This window comes from Ambystoma mexicanum, chromosome 3p (genome assembly GCF_040938575.1).
Source record: "Ambystoma mexicanum isolate Mex_15411 chromosome 3p, UKY_AmexF1_1, whole genome shotgun sequence".
NCBI classification, from domain to species: Eukaryota; Metazoa; Chordata; class Amphibia; order Caudata; family Ambystomatidae; genus Ambystoma; species Ambystoma mexicanum.
In genome coordinates this window covers 231,196,653-231,214,826 of record NC_090925.1, presented here as the reverse complement: position 1 = coordinate 231,214,826, position 18,174 = coordinate 231,196,653, and positions in this window count along the sequence as shown.

Here is an 18,174-nt window from a genome sequence, read left to right as displayed (position 1 = left end):
GTGCTCGGATGAGGATCAGCGGTGGTTTCTTCATTGAGTCCGATTGTTGGTGGGGGGTAGAATTGTTGGTTGTTGGTGCTTCGCCGTATTTTGCGGGATGTAGTGGAAATCAATGTTGCCCCTCTGTTCTTGTGATGTAAGGGGTAATAGGGTCAGAGCCCTCCCACTCTCTTGTTGAGTGCTCCCATCTTTTTTCCACGTATTTCAGGAAATTCTTTGCATGTTTCAAGGTTTCTGTGTTGGGGTGTCGGTGTACCGTGGTTGTTGCGAGGTAGGGTGTGAGGTATAAGGATTTTTCTCTTGTAGATTTTGTTCCGGTTATGGCTGTGTTAGGTGTGTTTCCTTCCAATTGGGCTGCTTCTTGTGGGTTCTGTCGGTGTTGTGTGTTCGCGTCTCTTGGTGCACGATCTTGTTCTCTTTCTCGGCGTCCTTTTCTGGGTCAGGCCATATTACAGTTTAAGTGCAGGTGTAGTAAGGTAGCTGGTCCTCTATGCTGTGTTGTGCTGTCGCGGTGACCTCGGTTTTCCTTCTCTGGATATGCTGGGGTGTACTCTGGCTCAGTGTTGGTTTTCTGTCAGTGGGTAGGGTGTGTTTCCTTGTTAGAACTGATATAATATAACTTTGTCCTCGTTGTATATGTTGGCCTATGCCCAGTCGCTTTGCGAGGAAATCCGTATTGCAAGGTCGTGACCTCAAGTGAATAAAGCCTCCATTTTAGGTTAAAGCCGCCATTTTAGTTTATTGTACAAAGTCACCCTGTTGCCTAAAATGGCCATCTTGTGTTCTCTTGTTCTTGCTTTAACCCCTTCAACCTCTGTAGGAGAGTTAATGTCCAACCTGCCTTCAGGCTACATGTTAGGGTCATGTAGACCTTGTCCTTTGTTGACCTCGGTATCAGGGGATTACTTGAATCGGCGATGTTAACCTACAAGTATACAAGAACAATAACACTATCTAAACACGATATGTAAAACATTTGTTTGATCTGTATTAAAGCAATGTGTAAAGAGTGTAAAGTTAAACCTAAAGAATAATAGTGTTTGATAGTGAATGTATTAAAAAGTAAACCGCATGCACGAGATATGTAAATTAGGAACAAACCTGGCGTGACCCTAGCCCAGTACATGATTAACATGTAAGAGGCTGGACATCGTTATAACTAAACTGTATAAATACGCTGATGTCCAGCTAGCAAATCCTGTTCACTGCTCACATTGAACCCTGCTGGTGGTCTATGTGATGTACTGACGGCCAAATAGCTATTTGTGTACTTTGTTTGTAAACTGTACAGAATTGCAATAAAGATTCTGGGAATCTTTACAAGCCCGTGTCGGTGTATTTTTCTTTGCATGGTGTAAAATCATTAATATTGTATTTTCTGATTTCACAGATGGCGCCCGAATAGGAACCCTCAAGATCGACTTCATCTCGTTGAAGGTTGGCTCGGTTATCGGACTGAGATCTGATGGTACCAACAGAACCGGCCCCTCTGGACGAGAAGTGAATTCCTCGACTGTACTGCACGATCCGATCCCTGAAAGGTGAGCTGTAGCCCGAGACGACGTCTTGATGAGGCTCCATATATGGAGGTGGGTACATTTGCCGAAATCACCAGACACGTGGGTCCTTAGCATTGTCCTTAGTAACCCGATCGGCCCTCCGTGTCCTTTGGTCAGTTGAATCGTGACCCGATTCTTAATTTAACCCTGACAATTTGAATTTGGTGCATTGTACTCGCGAGCACAATTATTTGACCAGGTAACACCAGAACTTTGATATGCCTGGGAAATTGTCTGCCTTCTTTAGGGCATTATTCCGCAGTGACAGACAATCTTTGGAAGATAGCCATCCCGCACCACAGGAGGGGTCGCCAGCATGTACTATGTACTCTAAGAAAGGCTTTGGTAGTATAGCATTTAATGACATTTGGCACAGACAGACCAGACATAATTCTAATCTTCGGTGGCAAACCAATGGTAGCTTTGAAATCCCTCGTATAGAATATCTAGAGTATGTATTAGTAAAGAAAAAGGCTAGACCTGCAGCATTTGATGCATTGCATAGTTGGAAAACAGAAGCTTTGCAGCAACAAAAGAGTAGAGAGAAACATATGCGTCAACGTATGACAAGTGTCGAAAAGGCATGGTTATATGGTCAAAATAAACAATTGGAGTCAGTTAGGAATACGGAGAGGGCGTTTCAATTAGGCATTCAGAAAATTTACCCTTCAAAGATGTTCATACGTCAGATGAATTGATTAATAACCTTTTGCATGAACGAAGGCCCTCCTCCTGGCGCTTTGCCCCTTCCCGTTGTTATTCCTCCTCCTATAGTTCCTCCGGTCCTCCCTGTTGTTCTTCCTGTTGTTCCTCCAGCTGTCACTCCTTTGCCTTCCCCAATGCCTCCACCTGTTGATATTCAGAATGTGCCTACTCTTCCTCTTCCAAATGATTCTGCATCGCTTGTAGTAGAGCAGGGAGCGGGATCAAGGGTTATGACGGGTAATACTGTGTCCCCAGATAAAAAGAATGAATTAATTGCTTGGGCTAAACATTGCATGGAGAAGGATGAACAAGCTGATGTTTTTTCCACACTCGAAAAATTAAAAAGTATTCCTGAGAAAAATGTTTTTATTGAAGGGTGAGGGATTCATTTGAGTATAATGTGGAATAGATTAAACGATGTAGCTCTCCCACAAGGGTTACGGGATTTGAACGCCTTAGCGTTGTCCAGAGATACTGCAGAGAAGGTATATGAGCATGTCGAGAGGATTTTTCTGTATAGGAAGGAGTTGGAAGAGTTACAGAATGAGCAAGCAGATTGTGATAGTTTAGGTATTATGTTCTTACAGAAACGGTTTTCTCCTCGCCGTGAATTAAAAGGTGAAGAAGCACAAATTTGTACAAAGGATGCGATAAGATGGATTTCGGATATGTCGATAACTCCAGATGAAGTACATGACACATATAGTCATTATACGTTAGAAATGCAAAAGAAAGTGATACAGGTTATGGTAGAATACCTGCAGAATGAGTGTCTAAAAAGAAAGATTTTTTGTCCCGCAGAATTGTTGAGTGTTTATGAGAGAGCCTTTTCGATTGATACTTCTTCGACTGCCTTAGCACTTGATTTGGCCCTATTGCTTAGTAAGCGTTCGGAGCTGCCTACTTCTCAGTTTCCTGTGAGAGAGTTCCCTCCGACATTTGTCCCGAAAGATGAGATTGCAGCCGATGCTGCACAAGGAATACTCATGGTGGACATTCCTGCACATTACGTATCACAGTTTGTTCAAGTCCCGTTTTCAAGAAAGGAAGTATACGCCATAAAGCAATCTATTCCCGATATAAGAAAGAACCCGACAGGGTTCTATAAAGAAATAGAGTAGGTCTTACAATCATCGGTATTCACCTTAAGTGATATTGATTTATTATTTCCCGTACTGTTGCCAGTTGATTTGTGGAAATAGATTAGGACTGTAGATGATGTACCTGGGTTAGGAGATACATGGGATAACATGGTTAGGCTCGACAGAGAAAGACCAGCTGGCGAGCGACCGCCTCAAGTGATATTAACTTTGCCTGAGAGGATTATGGTAAAATTAAAAACTATAGTTCCTGAAAAAAGAATCATTTGGGACAACCTTACAGCCTGTGTGCAAGGAAAGTCTGAGGGTGCTACTGATTTTTTCAATCAGTTTGAACAGGTATTTTCAGATTTCACTGGACAAGACTTAGGCACAGAGTCAGGGAAAAGGCTGTTTGTCGACAAATTTGTATGTGTATTGCTGCCTGACATCCAGTTACAGATTATGTCTTCCGAAAGCGCTTAGCAGGCAAAGTCTCAAACAGAAGTACTGCACATGGCTCAGTACTATGAAAATCGTGTGAATAATGAAAAGGAAAAACTTGAGAAAAAAAAAGGGTTACCTGAAAACAAAAGTCCTATTACAACAGATTGTTAGAAAACCTAGAGGGGGTAATCAATTCAGAGGTCGGTACATTCTACAGGGAAGAACGCCCTGGCTCCGGTAACCATTAACCAGTGTGCCTATTGTCGACAGGAAGGCCACTGGCACGCACAATGTCCGACTTTGCAGCAAAGGTCATTTGGGAACATGGGTAGACGATCCAGAGGTTGCCCAGGTGCAGGGGGCCCTGTCAGAGGTCAGTTTGCACCTGAATCACAATAACCTCCTTCACAGGATAAGCAAGTTTCGAATGTGGATAATAGAAACATTTTTGATCACCCTTCTGCCGCGTACCTCTCTGAAGAGCTTCCTTTTGATGATATTCTGTTTTGCTAGGATTGCCCGAAGCAGGATTTGGAACCGACGCCTATTCCCGTTCATCAGAAAGGCCCCTACATTGAGATGGTGGTGGGAAATAGGAAGCATCTTTTTTTAGTAGATACAGGAGCACAGAAATGTTCCATTGACCATTCACGGGTTCCAAATATTCCCCAGTCAGGGCAGTCCAACGTTACCGTAGGGTTTTCAGGCACACCTGTAGTTTGTCCGGTCTCTTTGCCGGTACCGATAACACTGGGTCCCTTCACGGAGCAGTGTCCATTTCTACTTACCACAAACTGTGGGGAGAACTTGCTGGGGTTAAATTTGTTGAAGGAATTGCATGCAGTAATACATTGTTCTCCAGACAGAGTTCGGTTAACAATTTCACCTCAGCAATCACTCGCCTCTCAGTTTTTCACTCGACCTTTACCGCCAGAATTCAGTAATATTCCGGAAAGCTTATGGACAATTGATGATAATGATGTGGGCATTCTTCAAATTGAACCTGTTAGAATTATTCTGAAACATGGAGTTAAATTGCCTCGCATCCCACAATATAAGGTCTCAGTTGAAGACGAACAGGCTTTGAAATGTATAGTTTCTGATTTTTTACATCGTGGAGTAATTGAGGAAATTACGGGTAGTTTGTGTAACAGCCCGATTTTGCCAGTATACAAGAAAGGTGATAATGCGATTTCCTTTCAGTTTATAATTGATTTACGTGCTATTGACGAAATTGTGGCTCCTCAATTTCCTATTGTACCTGATTTTACAATGATACTGACCATGATTCCGGCTTCTGCCACTCACTTTAGCGTTGTTGACCTCAAAAACGCGTTTCTCAGTATTCCCATACACAAGGATAGTAGGTATTTGTTCGCGTTTACCCTAGGTAGACGCTCGTTCACATTCACTTGTGCACCACAAGGGTACACTGAGAGTCCAAGTATTTATAGTAGGGCATTAAAAGAGCATCTTGATACTCTCGAGTTGCCAACTACTTGCACGTTACTACAGTATGTAGATGATCTCCTCTTGGCTGCTGATTCTGAGAGTGCCTGTAAAGAAGGCACCATGTTGTTGCTTTGTCATTTAGCAAAACATGGTCACAAAGCTTCATTCAAAAAAATTCCAATATTGTTGTCAGGAGGTCGCCTATTTAGGTTATCTCCTGTCAAAGGAGGGAAGACGGTTGATACCTGAATGAATAAAAACTATTTCTGCCATGTCTGTCCCAAATATGCAGAAGGAAGTTAGAGCCCTGATAGGTATGGCTTCTTACTGTAGATTGTGGATCCCTAACTTTTCGTTAACGATTAAACCAATGCTGGCTTTGACAAAGAAGGGCATTTCGTTGTCATTGCCATGGACTTTGGAACACCAGACATCATTTGACTTGCTCAAAACCACGCTGTGTTCAGCGCCGGTTTTAGGAACTCCAAATTATGAAAAGGCCTTTGTATTGTATGTGCATGAACGTGATGGATGTGCTTTGGCTGTGTTAACACAGGAACATGGAGGGTTGAATAGGCTGTGCGGCTATTTCTCATTCACCCTTGATCCTGTTGCATGCGCTTTGCAGAGATGTATGAGAGCTGTTGCTGCTGCTGCTGCGTCTGTAAAACAGAGTGTGGGAATGGTCCTGGGTCATGCGTTAACCCTAATGGTACCTCACTCTGTAGATATTTTATTGAATAGAACTCAAACGCAACAGCTCACTTCTGCACAATTGACAAGATACAAACTGATCTTGTTTGCTCCCCACATTCAAATTCAGAGGTAAATCCGGCTGAACTTTTACCTGTCCCGCAAGATACTGTTGATGGTGACGAAATGTCACATGATTGCCTTCATGCGACAGAACAAGAGACTAGAGGTAGAAGCGATCTGAAAGACACGCCTTTGAATAGCCCACAAGGAGAGCTATTTTGTGATGGCTCTTGTTTTATACCGTCACTACTTTAAGCACGATTGTGCAAACCAAAAGAATTATGCATAATTCCGCGCAGGCCGCAGAAATTATAGCGTTAACTCGAGCTTGTGAACTTTCTGAAGGGCTTACAGTAAATATATATACCGATAGTCAGTATGCTTTTGGGGTGGTTCACAACTTTGGTAGACTTTGGAAAGAATGAGGTTTCTTGACCTCACATGGCACGAAAATTCAGCATGGCTCTTTATTACTTTCAGCGCTCGCACCCCCTGTTCAGTTAGCTATTATAAAATGTGCAGCACATCAAAAGGTTACAGATGATATAGGAAAAGGGAATGCTTCGCTGATCAGATAGCTAAGCAAACTGCCACTGATTTCTGTTCAGAAATGTATGCTGTAAAAGAAACTGTAAATATTTGCACTTTTGGTGAAAGTATCGATTCTGTAAAAGATATTCAAGCAGATGCTACTATAGAGGAAACCAAGAAATGGGTCGAGGGTGCAGGAAGATTGGATGATGATGGGTGTTGGGTGGACAATGTTGAAGGAAAATGGTTACTCCCTGATGCCTACATCACAATGATGGTCATTATGGCTCATGGTCTGACACATGTCTGCAAGAGTAAATTGACTAAAATGCTACACATTGTATGGGCCAATGATAAGATTTTCAAAACCGCGGAGCGCCTTGTCCAAAGGTGCATGGTCTGCTTGCAGCATAATGTAGGAAAAAGGCACCTCGACTCCTAGAGGAAGTTTTGCTCCACCTTCTGTTCCATTTGAGGTTATTCACTTTGATTTTATTGAAATGGAACGTTGCAATAATCTTAAATATGTGTTGGTTGTCATTTGTGCTTTTAGTAAGTGGGTTGAGGCTTTCCCTGTTAGAGATGCAACAGCCATAACCACGGCAAAATCTCTGTTGTAAGAGTTTTTTCCTAGGTTCGGGCTGCCGAGAGTCATCTGGTCGGATAATGGGCCACACTTTATCGCTGCTGTATTCCTAAAATATGCAAAGGATTACAGATTGATAAACGGTTCCATTCGGCCTGACATGCCCAAAGTGCCGGATTAGTGGAAAGGCATAACGGCATTATAAAGAACAAGCTCGCTAAGAAGTGTGCTGGCACCAAGTTAAAATGGCTGGACGCCTTACCGATCGTTTTGCTGTCGATGGGAACAACCCCTCAAACTAAGACTGGGCTCTCTCCCTTTGAGGTGGTAATGGGGAGACCTGCTAATATTTGGAGTATGCCAAAAAATCGCTCGTTGTGGGATATAGAGAATGTGCTTCTTTCAGATTACTGTAACCAGTTGACTAAACATTTGTTTTCAATTTATCACCAGGTGTGAGAGGCATTACTTGTACGTTACGAAGGTCCTGGTCACAGTCTACGACTGGGGGACTGGATCCTCATGACAGTTTTCGAGAGGTCGTCTTGCCTTGCACCTCGGTGGAGGGGTCCCTACCAGGTCCTGCTAGTCACCCAGACTGCTGTGCGGGTAGCGGGTCGTAAGAACTGGATCCACACAACGCACACCAAACGGATCCCGCAGCCCGTGCCATACGATACAGAAGACACAGAATCCCTTTCCACTGCTGTAACCAATGTGCCCGAAACAGCAACAATCGACACAAGAGTATCGGAGACCGTTCCGGAATTCGCAAGACCAGACAAAACGGCCATCTTGTCTCCGCACTCTTCAACGGTGGTAATTCCGGATCAATCATTTTCTGATCCCATTTCCGTTCACTCGCCACCTCCAGTGGGAAGTGACGACATATTGCTATCTGATCCTTTGGCACCAGAAATTGTGAAATATAATTTACGTCCAAGGAAATAGACGTACAGCATGGTTTGACTATGCGATTGAGGAAATAATTTTAGGGCTTGCCTTTTGGCCTGACTGTACGAAAGGATTCTGTTGGCTAAGGGTTGTGGGAAAGACATTAAGAAGACACGTGACTGGAGTCGCCAGCAAACAAACAATTGGTGTTTTTTCGATTGAAGACTACGATGCCTGCACCCGCTACCGCTCGTACCGAACTTTTAGATAAATATCTGACTAGCAGAGACAATGATCACGCATATATTGGGACCCCCAAAGTGTATTGTTGTCTTTTTGTAATAATAACTGGGTTTTTAGTAACTATTGGTTTTGGCTTATGGTATCTGGAGGAAGCATATCCGCTAGAGGACTTTTTATCTGTTGAAAATGTATCTGTTTACCCCCACTCCTTCCGTGCAATTGCATACCTTATCACCTAGAGATTCTTCGCATAGACGGAACTATCAGAATAATACTCTTTTGTTAATAATGAATGGCACTCATGCAATTTTAAATCGGACCAATTGCTGGATCTGTTCACATCTACCGCAACATGGGGATAAGGGGCTAGGTTGGTATATTCATCCTTTACCTTTGACAACTGCTTGTTATACTTCTCTTAGAGCACTATTCTTTGGCCGATGGAATGACAGCATCTCAGGGAACTTTGATGGTACAAATTTGAATAGTTTTGAAAAACATGTTTTGATGCCCCTGGGATGGTCGCTTTTTTCAAATAGGAGCAAGCCAAACGTTGCTTCTGTTAGGCCCTCTGATAGATTGTCTCGTCCTTTTCATTCTTTGATCTCTTTCAAAATGGCTCCTGCAGGCAATGAGGATGCTACACCTCCATCTTATTCTGTTAACCATAGCCCCGATTCAGTATCCTTCTGCATACAGCGGAATGGAACACGGTCAATGGGTAATTTTAGAAAATGCGCCAACGTTGCGAATTTGACTAGTGAGAACAGACCTCTGTACGTAGGTGAACCTGTCTATTTTGTTTGCGGTAATGTGGGATTTCCATGGTTGCCAAGGGATTGGCAAGGAACCTGCTATTTAGGGATTCTATTACCTGGGGTATTTATTGCAAGTACTGCAGACGAGGTGTGAAAGGGGATACTCCAGCGCAAACTTTAGGAGACTTCATGAAATCCTTTGTGCCATTTTTTGTGCAAATTAGGAATTCAGTATCAGGGGACTAGCGAGAGTATTGGAGAGAACCATCAACTGGATCACTGACATACTCTATAATATGAACAGAAAGCGATAAGATTAACCGGATGGCATTAGATGTCATTCTGGCTGAGCGTGGAGGAGTATGTAAATTAGTGGGGTCCGCTTGCTGTGTTTACGTACCAGACTCCTCTCCAACGATCTTTAGGGCTATCCAAACTCTACATGTTCTTAGTTCGGAAGTAAATGTTCCTGAGGGAACCTGGGAACGTATTACATGGTTTTGGGACCTCCTACGGTCATGGGGATGGAAGTTGTTTTCAGCCCTGCTGATTATCTTGGGAAGTTGTCTGTTCCTTTGTTGTTGTATACAGCGTCTCCCTGGTATATGTTCAGTATTAGGGGGGTTTTGCGCACAAGCAACAAGTGTATTAGGGCATAAAATATTCACCCCAGATAAGGTTTCCAAGGAGTATGTGTTGAGAGAAACTATAGTGTCTGATCTAATGGCAATAGATATGTCTGACAATGATTCGGGATGTACAGACGTTGAAATGTGGAGTTAGTCGCAAAGTGATCGAAGGTAGTTTAGCGCTTGGCATAGGCCAAAAGGAGGGTTTGTTAGAACTGATATAATATTGCTTCATCCTCATTGTATATGTTGTCCTATGCCCAGTCGCTTTGCGAGGAAATCCGTATTGCAAGGTTGTGACCTCAAGTAAATCAGACCTCCATTTTAGGTTAAAGCTGCCATTTTAGTTCATCATACAAAGTCACCCTGTGGCCTAAAATGGCCGTCTTGTGTTTTCTTGTTCTTGCTTTAACCTCTTCAACCTCTGTAGGAGAGTTAATGTCCAACCTGCCTTCAGGCTACATGTTAGGGTCATGTAGACCTTGTCCTTTGTTGACCTCGGGATCAGGGGATTACTTGAATCGGCGATGTTAACCTACAAGTATGCAAGAACAATAATGCTATCTAAACACGATATGTGAAACATTTGTTTGATCTGTATTAAACCAATGTGTAAAGAGTGTAAAGTTAAACCTAGAGAATAATATTGTTTGTTAGTGAATGTATTAAAAAGTAAACTGCATGCACGAGATATGTAAATTAGGAACAAACCTGACGTGACCCTAGCCCAGTACAAGATTAACTTGTAAGAGGCTAGACATCTTTATAACTAAACTGTGTAAATACGCTGATGTCCAGCTAGCAAATCCTGTTCACTGCTCACATTGAACCCTGCTGGTGGTCTCTGTGATGTACTGACGGCCAAATAGCTATTTGTGTACTTTGTTTGTAAACTGTACAGAATTGCAATAAGGATTCTGGGAATCTTTACAAGCCTGTGTCGGTGTATTTCTCTTTGCATGGTGTAAAAGCCTTAATATTGTATTTTCTGATTTCACATCCTAAGGGTGCAGTGTCGGGGATGGTTAAGGCATTAACGGTCTTCTGGAATGGGACTTATTTGAGTTAGGTGGTGGTGCGTTTCCGGGGTTGATAGAGTACTGAACTAAGCGCAGTTAGGTTATTTGAGAGACCTGTATAGTGGGAGAGAGTCCTATCAGTGCAATCTAAACATCACACAATGCAGTTTGGAGACAGATACCCTGCTAGATTTGAGAGACCTGTACAGTGGGAGAGTGGCCTAATCATGCAGTCTAAACATCACATGGCGTGGTTTCAAGACAGAGCCCCTGCTAGGTGTGAGAGATCTGTATAGTGGGAGAGAGGCCTATCAGTGCAATCTAAACATCATACAATGTAATTTGGAGACAGAACCCCTGCTAAATTTGAGAGGCCTATCAGTGCGATCTAAACATCAAACAAGGCAGTTTGGAGACAGAGCCCCTGCTGACAATATATTGGTGTTTTTAAAAGCACAGCAACTTTGCCCTCAATTTCAGCAGGAGGTCATATTGGAGGCATAGTATTGTCACAGTTTATTGGACTGTCATTTTCAACTCGGGAAGTTCCCACCCCCTCAATCAAGGTGTCACACACCAAAGCACATCGCAGATTCTAATTAGCTCTCTAACCTATATAATACCACTCAACTGATACCCCTTATATCACCAGCAATGGGCCAGGAACCATGACAATATATATATATATATATATATATATATATATATATATATATTTACATTTACACAATTGATAGTGAGTCATCTAAAATAAAACAAACGATCAACTTTGTGGCACAACACAATAATCACTTATGAAATATGTTTGCATCAATATGACCAGCATGTGTTTTTGGATAAACTTTGTAATGTAACAACAACACATATTGAATTTCATATCAGCACAATGGGATTTATCTGCAATTTCACACATAAGAGACTTTAATAATGCACAATCTTCACGTCATTGATCAACATTTTCTTTTCTCATATCCCCCCAGCCCCTCCCCCACAGCATCAATCATCAGTGACACCCCTGAGTTCAAAGGCGATGTTTAGGGAGTGGGAATAGATAGGGAATTTTGTTTGGGCTTTGTATTTGGAAAGGCAGGGAAATAAACTCAATGGAAACACACAACATTTAAAAATTACATGCAGAGTTTTTGGGGATTCTGGTTTGGGAAAATATGTGAACATAGAGTCACCCAATCACTATATCGACTATAGGGGCTGTAACACAATGGGAATGAGATGTTTTAGTTTAGAATTTTAACAAAACCCACCCATGATGTTTTCCATATGGGAATTAATTGAATTAACTTTACTTAAATGTGCTAAGTGACCACACAGTTTTTCCCCAGCCCCATCATTTCTCTTTGGGGTTTTGTATTGGTACAAAGTTCTTCAAACCAACATCATCATCTGATAACTTGTGGTGCTATTTTATTGTTCATGATCACTCCACAATAACCATGTCAACAAATGTTTCAGGCCTAAGAGGGACTTCCCCAGGAGAGAAAGATTGGAGAGTACTAAATAGAAGAAGCATAGTAAGAATTTGTGAAAATGTTTTTATTATGCATTTATACAGGAATACAAAATCTGTATAGGAGGCACAATACCTTTTTGTACCAGTACCAAGGTGCAAATATTAAGAGGTAGTTCCAGGAAAACAAAATGATGGATCTGTGTGCAGTGGCAGCTGGTGGATATTAGAATTTGTGAATTGGAGGGTTGTAAATGTTTGGCCCGAATATGCAGGAGTGACTGAGCATGAAGTAGTAGCCCTAACCAACTAAGGTGTTAAAAAACAATTTTCAAATAATGGGTAAAACGGGTGCATATGACACCACTTTCTGTGACAAATTGGGTAAAAAGCCATACCGTTTGCAAAAGGTTTTGTGTGCTAGCACATGAAAACATGAATAGCTGAATAGATGCAAGTCACCAATAGGCTACAGAAGCATTTTCAACACATTTTCATGATGTGTTTGCCCATAACATATGCCAGTATAAAAACATTTTTTATTTTTTTATTTAATTGTTTAATCAGAAAGATTTTTACAATATTGTAGTTTGTTCACAAGATTCACAAGGTTAAGTTCCTCAGCACAACTGTATGTCGAGTAAATTGTTGGTGATGTATGCCAGTATTTTTGCTGTTGCTATTTGCCAGTTCATTCTATCACCTCCAATCAGCCTGCACCATCAAGTTTCTTCGTCTTGTAGAATATCTATTCCTGCCAGGTTCGGAAGATATCGTTGTCTTATTGTGCGAGTGGCAGGACATGACATCAGTAGATGCCGGATGGTCTCCTGTGCAGGCAGCTCTGTGTCATGGCAAAATTGGCATTTGTCAGTTTGTGTGATACCTCTGATGTGCAAGATTTTGTTTGTCTTGAGTAAGTTGAGACGTGCTCGTAGTATCAGGTTGCGAGCTTGCCTATTTGGAAATTTCTTAAATAAACCTTGTAGTTCATTTCGTTTTCTCGTATTGAATGGTAAATGTGCGGTCAGATGCAGTTTTGCTGCTGTGTCTAGGGTCTTTATCCAATCTGCGTCTTTTAGTTTGTTCAGTACTTTGCATGGATTGTATATTAGTTCTTCCTCGTCTGCTGCAATTAGGTTGCCAGCTAGTTAGCATGTCTGATTTTCATGCGTCCATTTCGCATTTGATCATTTTAAAGATTTTGTTGGTGTCGGGCATTTTACATTTCCTGTACAGCATGATTGTGTTACAATTTACGGAGCATTCTAAGGACTGAAGACTCAGCTCACGTCTTATCGCATCACCTGAGGTTGAAATGGGTAACTTGAGTACCTGACGCCAGAAAGTGGCTTCCAGTTTTTGCCATATTTTCTTTGGAATTGTAGGCAAGGCTTCAGCGCCATATATTACTGCAGGCACCACCTTCATTTTGTAAAAATTAATTGTCGGAGTGGGGGAAAATTTTCCAAATGTATTGTCTATTGCCTAGACCTGTGCCGCGAACGTTCTGATTTTTGCGTGGAGAACTGCTTGCATAGTGGTTTCATGCATAGAACTGTCTAGGTGCACACCCAGGTATTTGAAGGTTTGCACAATCTCAATTTTCGTGTGCCCCAAGTACCAATTTGTGTCGTTGGATTGCTTTCCGTTAGATAGAGTTATTATTTTTGTTTTTTCTCTATTGACTTCTAAGAATTTTTCATTTGCATACTGTAAAAGTCCATTGAGCTGATGCTGAAGACCTATTGGGGTCTGATCACATAACATAAGGTTGTCTGCATAAAGGAGACGTCCGATCATCGAGTTGCCGATTTTTGGTGGAAACAATCTGATCAGCTTCTTGCTTTCTTGGAAGTCTCCAGTATAGGCCAGAAACAACGCAGATGCCAGGGGGCACCCTTGTTTTACCCCTCGGGAGGTAGAGATTTCCGCCAATAGTTCGCCCTCGCGGCTTAGACGTACCCTTGTCACGGTGTTGCAGTGTAGGGCTTGAATAGGGGTTAGTATTTCTGCAGGACAGTTCCAAGTTTTTAGTTCTTCCATAGGAGGGCTCGTTCAACACGGTCGAACGCTTGGGTGAAGAACATATGCCAGTATAAAAACATTTTCATGCTGGCTGTGCCCAAACACATCCATGCAGGTGGCACCAATATATGCCAGCATTAACATACATATAAGAACAAACAGCGAGTAAAAAATGCCATGCCACAGAAAAAAGTATACCAAGACTAGCTATACCAATGTAGGGCAGTCTAGCAATGTAATAATGCTTATCATGTTTGCTTTACCCCCCATGCCCAGGAAAATATGGCATGCCATATTAAGCAATTGTAGCTAGACTAGTTGCATCAAATGTGCGACTCTAGCCACATAACAACTCATAGGTTTGCCTTTTTATAGATCAGCAGTATAAAAATGCCTCCCCAGTAAGAAATTATAGCTAGAATGGCTGAACCAAAATATGCCAATCTTGTTACATAATATCACTTATCATGTTTGCTTTAGCATACTTGTTATTCCCTCTCCCCCTTCAGCACTATCTGAAATGTCGTCAGGCCTAGTACGATAGTCGCTTATTTTGTTCCTCACTCTCTTCTCTCCTCCACTCTCTGTTACCTTGTGTAATTCTCCGGCTCTATCAGAAATATCGTCAGGCCTAGTACAGTAGTCGCCTATCTGTTCCCCTTTCTTTCCTATATGTGTCTTAACACTTGGACTATCTGAAATGTCGCTAAGACGAGTACAATAGTAAATTTCACATGCTTGTTGTTCATTGCGTAAGAATGTTTTGTATTTTCCCTTGTTCTCTCCTTTGTCATGAAGCACTTTGAAACACATTGTGTATAGGCACTATATAAATAAACTATCATATCATAAACTATCATATCATATCATATCACCCACAATTAAAAGGACATGATTAATGCAGGTAGTTCCCAACACAATTGATTGGTTTGGGGAAATATCTACTTACATAGGAGGTCTCTAGTCTTAGCTCAGGAGACCAGCCAGTTCTTAGACACTCTATTGGAAACAGGTAGGCAGCTCACACCTCAGGCCTCTGTCAACAGCAAGGCCCCTCCAGCCACAGTCCTCTCTCAGATAACGCTCCCAGCTTTCCAAACAGAAGTCACAAGATAAAGTCCCAGTGCCCACTGTCTGTGTTAATTAGACTTTTATCTCCCTTCTCTGGTTGTTCTTGCTTTTCCTCTTTTGGCCTCTCCTTGTCTCTTTTGCTAGTTGTTCCTCGTCAGATTGGAAATTGATATTATATAATACTCCTGACACATACGCATTATCAATATTTCCATGATTCTGATTGGACATCTCTCTTCCTCTCCCTCCCACCAATCCACCCACTGCCAGATGATAGGACAAGGAGATTAGGAGGTCTGGATTATGGATAATGAAGTGATGAGAGAAATGCATCTTTTCAATGAAATTGTGTTTACTTATTTAGTTTACTCAGAATGTCACTACATGGCAACTATCTTCTTCTTTCCAATAACTGCATAAACATATCAATTATTTAATTCTACAATTTATGATGAATCGTGGGACACACATTTTTATCTTGGCACAACCTTCCTGGGAGGAGCTTTCATTTTTTGTGGTTTATTAATGAGCTGGAATAGTCATAAATATCACACTACACAAAACACACATTCATTCTTCTTTCTATCAATTCACCATGTTTCTGATTTTTTCTGATTTATAAGAGTGTCAAAACCCATTTTCATCTCTTACTCATATTACACACATAACATATGGTTAATATTTACATGGAACTGATATGCATTTGATGATCTAAGAAATGGGTCCTGAATGAGCCCATCACGATGTAAAATTCTCCTATTATTAATAAAAGGGTGTCAAATGTGTTTAAAATGGCAATCATTAATACAGAAGCCAGCAATTTCACATCTAGGTCACCCCCGATGAGTTTCCCTTTCACCAAAGTCACATGACTTGGACATCTACTTATCATTAATATCTGTATCTACACTGTCTTTGAAGATCCATTAGTTGCTCTAAGAGGCAGTTTATTGGGACCAGGACAGTCCTAAAAGGTCAGTTCTGCTGGATGCTTTATCTGACCCTTGAGGAAATGCAAGCTACATACATAATTCTGGAAGAATAGAATTTTAAAATGACAAGATGTGTTTTACACATGACATTTTGTATTGCATCTGGGCATACTGTCCATGAGTAAAGTATTTCTGTAATATAATAGTTGAAAAGACATGAGTGTCCCTTTCTGCATTGTGCACACATAGGCCAGAGTTCACCATGGGAAACCAGTGTTCACTTTTAAACCAAGTAGGCCTTTCATTTTGAATTATGCCATTTGGATGTTGGAAAGTAAGTGTTTTTATTCATGTCACATGCAATATGATCAGCTTCACTTACATTTCTTCACAGACCTATGTTGCATAGAAGTTAATGTAACATGCTGCTATCGGTCTTTTCCAGTAAAATTGTGTTTTTTCACAGTTTATGAAAACAGCTTTTGCAGCAACACGTGTCTTTTTGAATGCAATGGGCACATGCAGCAGTTTTCAGGCGCAATTGTTTTGGTCATCCAGCATTTAACAACAACAATCATTTATAAATAACCAAAGATTCAAGCCTTTATGACACTTGGAAACTTTTCCCAACGCTTTCAACCACCATGACCTTTCCACCTTACACAGTCACAATTCCCTTTCATAACAAGTGTTCATTAGCAGCAGACTGTGTCATGAGTTAAGATGCATAGAGATTGGAGTAATTATTCAATGCTTCATAAAGACTCTTTCTGTTAGTAATTTCTTCTTGGAAATGTGAAGTGTGTATCATGATTTGTCATATAGACTTGTCCATAGGCTGCCCTGTTCAAAACCTGATGCCATACACTCTTTATTGGTGGGAATGACTATATTATATGAATACATGTGCCGCTCATTCTACAGCCTCTTTGAGGAAACTCTGCCCCACGTAAGTTCAGGTTGGAATACGTATACCCTCTGAAGCAATCATAATTAGATCACTTGACCCTAATATATAAAATCATTTCTCCTTTCATAAATGTTTGACTCTACCCATCATTTGGCAGGCAGGATGCATGAGGTGTGGGGGTGGTATTAATATACAGAAAATAATTGGAATATTTGAGAACACCCCTCCAAGCAAGATAACACCTGTGACCTGCTCCCCCTTAAACTCACCACCTCTCACACTAGCTCTTTACTACTAAATCTAGTATTTAGGCCACCCGGATCCCCAGGTGACTTCAAAGATGAGCTCATTCATCTTCTCAATGCCAACCTTAAACCAACATCCACATTTATCCTTTTAGGTGATATGAACTTGGGCCTGAATGACCCCACAGATCACAACGCCATGTCTCTGGCTACTGCACAAAAGGCTCTAGGTTTCACACTCCACATAAACACTCCCACCCATGCCAAGGGTTGTGTTATGGACTGGCTTTGAGACCCTAACTGTGAAGTCAACATCACTGATGTCTCCCGTTGACCCTGGTCCGATCACTTCATCGTTAACTTTGACATTGCTCTTCCCAAGAACAACAGATAGGTTGGTAGTCCCATGCTGCCTACGTGAGCAAGAAGCTCTCATAAAATTACTAAAGACTCAATCATACCACTTCTATCTAACCTCCACCATGACCAACTCGCTGCTTAGGCTGATAACCCATTGGCTCTTGCTGAACCCTATCTTAACACATTGGATACAGCAGTTTACATGGTTGCCCGTACGGCCCCACGTAAGGCAAACATGCTCTCCCATGTCAATTCCTGGTTCACAGAGGACCTCCAACACCTGAGAGCCAAGAAGTGACATGCAGTAACATCTTTGAAAAAACACCAAACAGATACCTATAAGGCACTGTTCAAGTCTACAGCCAGGACTTACAAATTAGCCATCACTAAGGCCAAGGCCAACTCCTATAATGCTAGAATAACAAAAGCAAATTCTAACACAAAGGAGTTGTTCACCATCCGTAAGGAATTGGATTCACCAGCACCCCAGGCATCATCATAGATG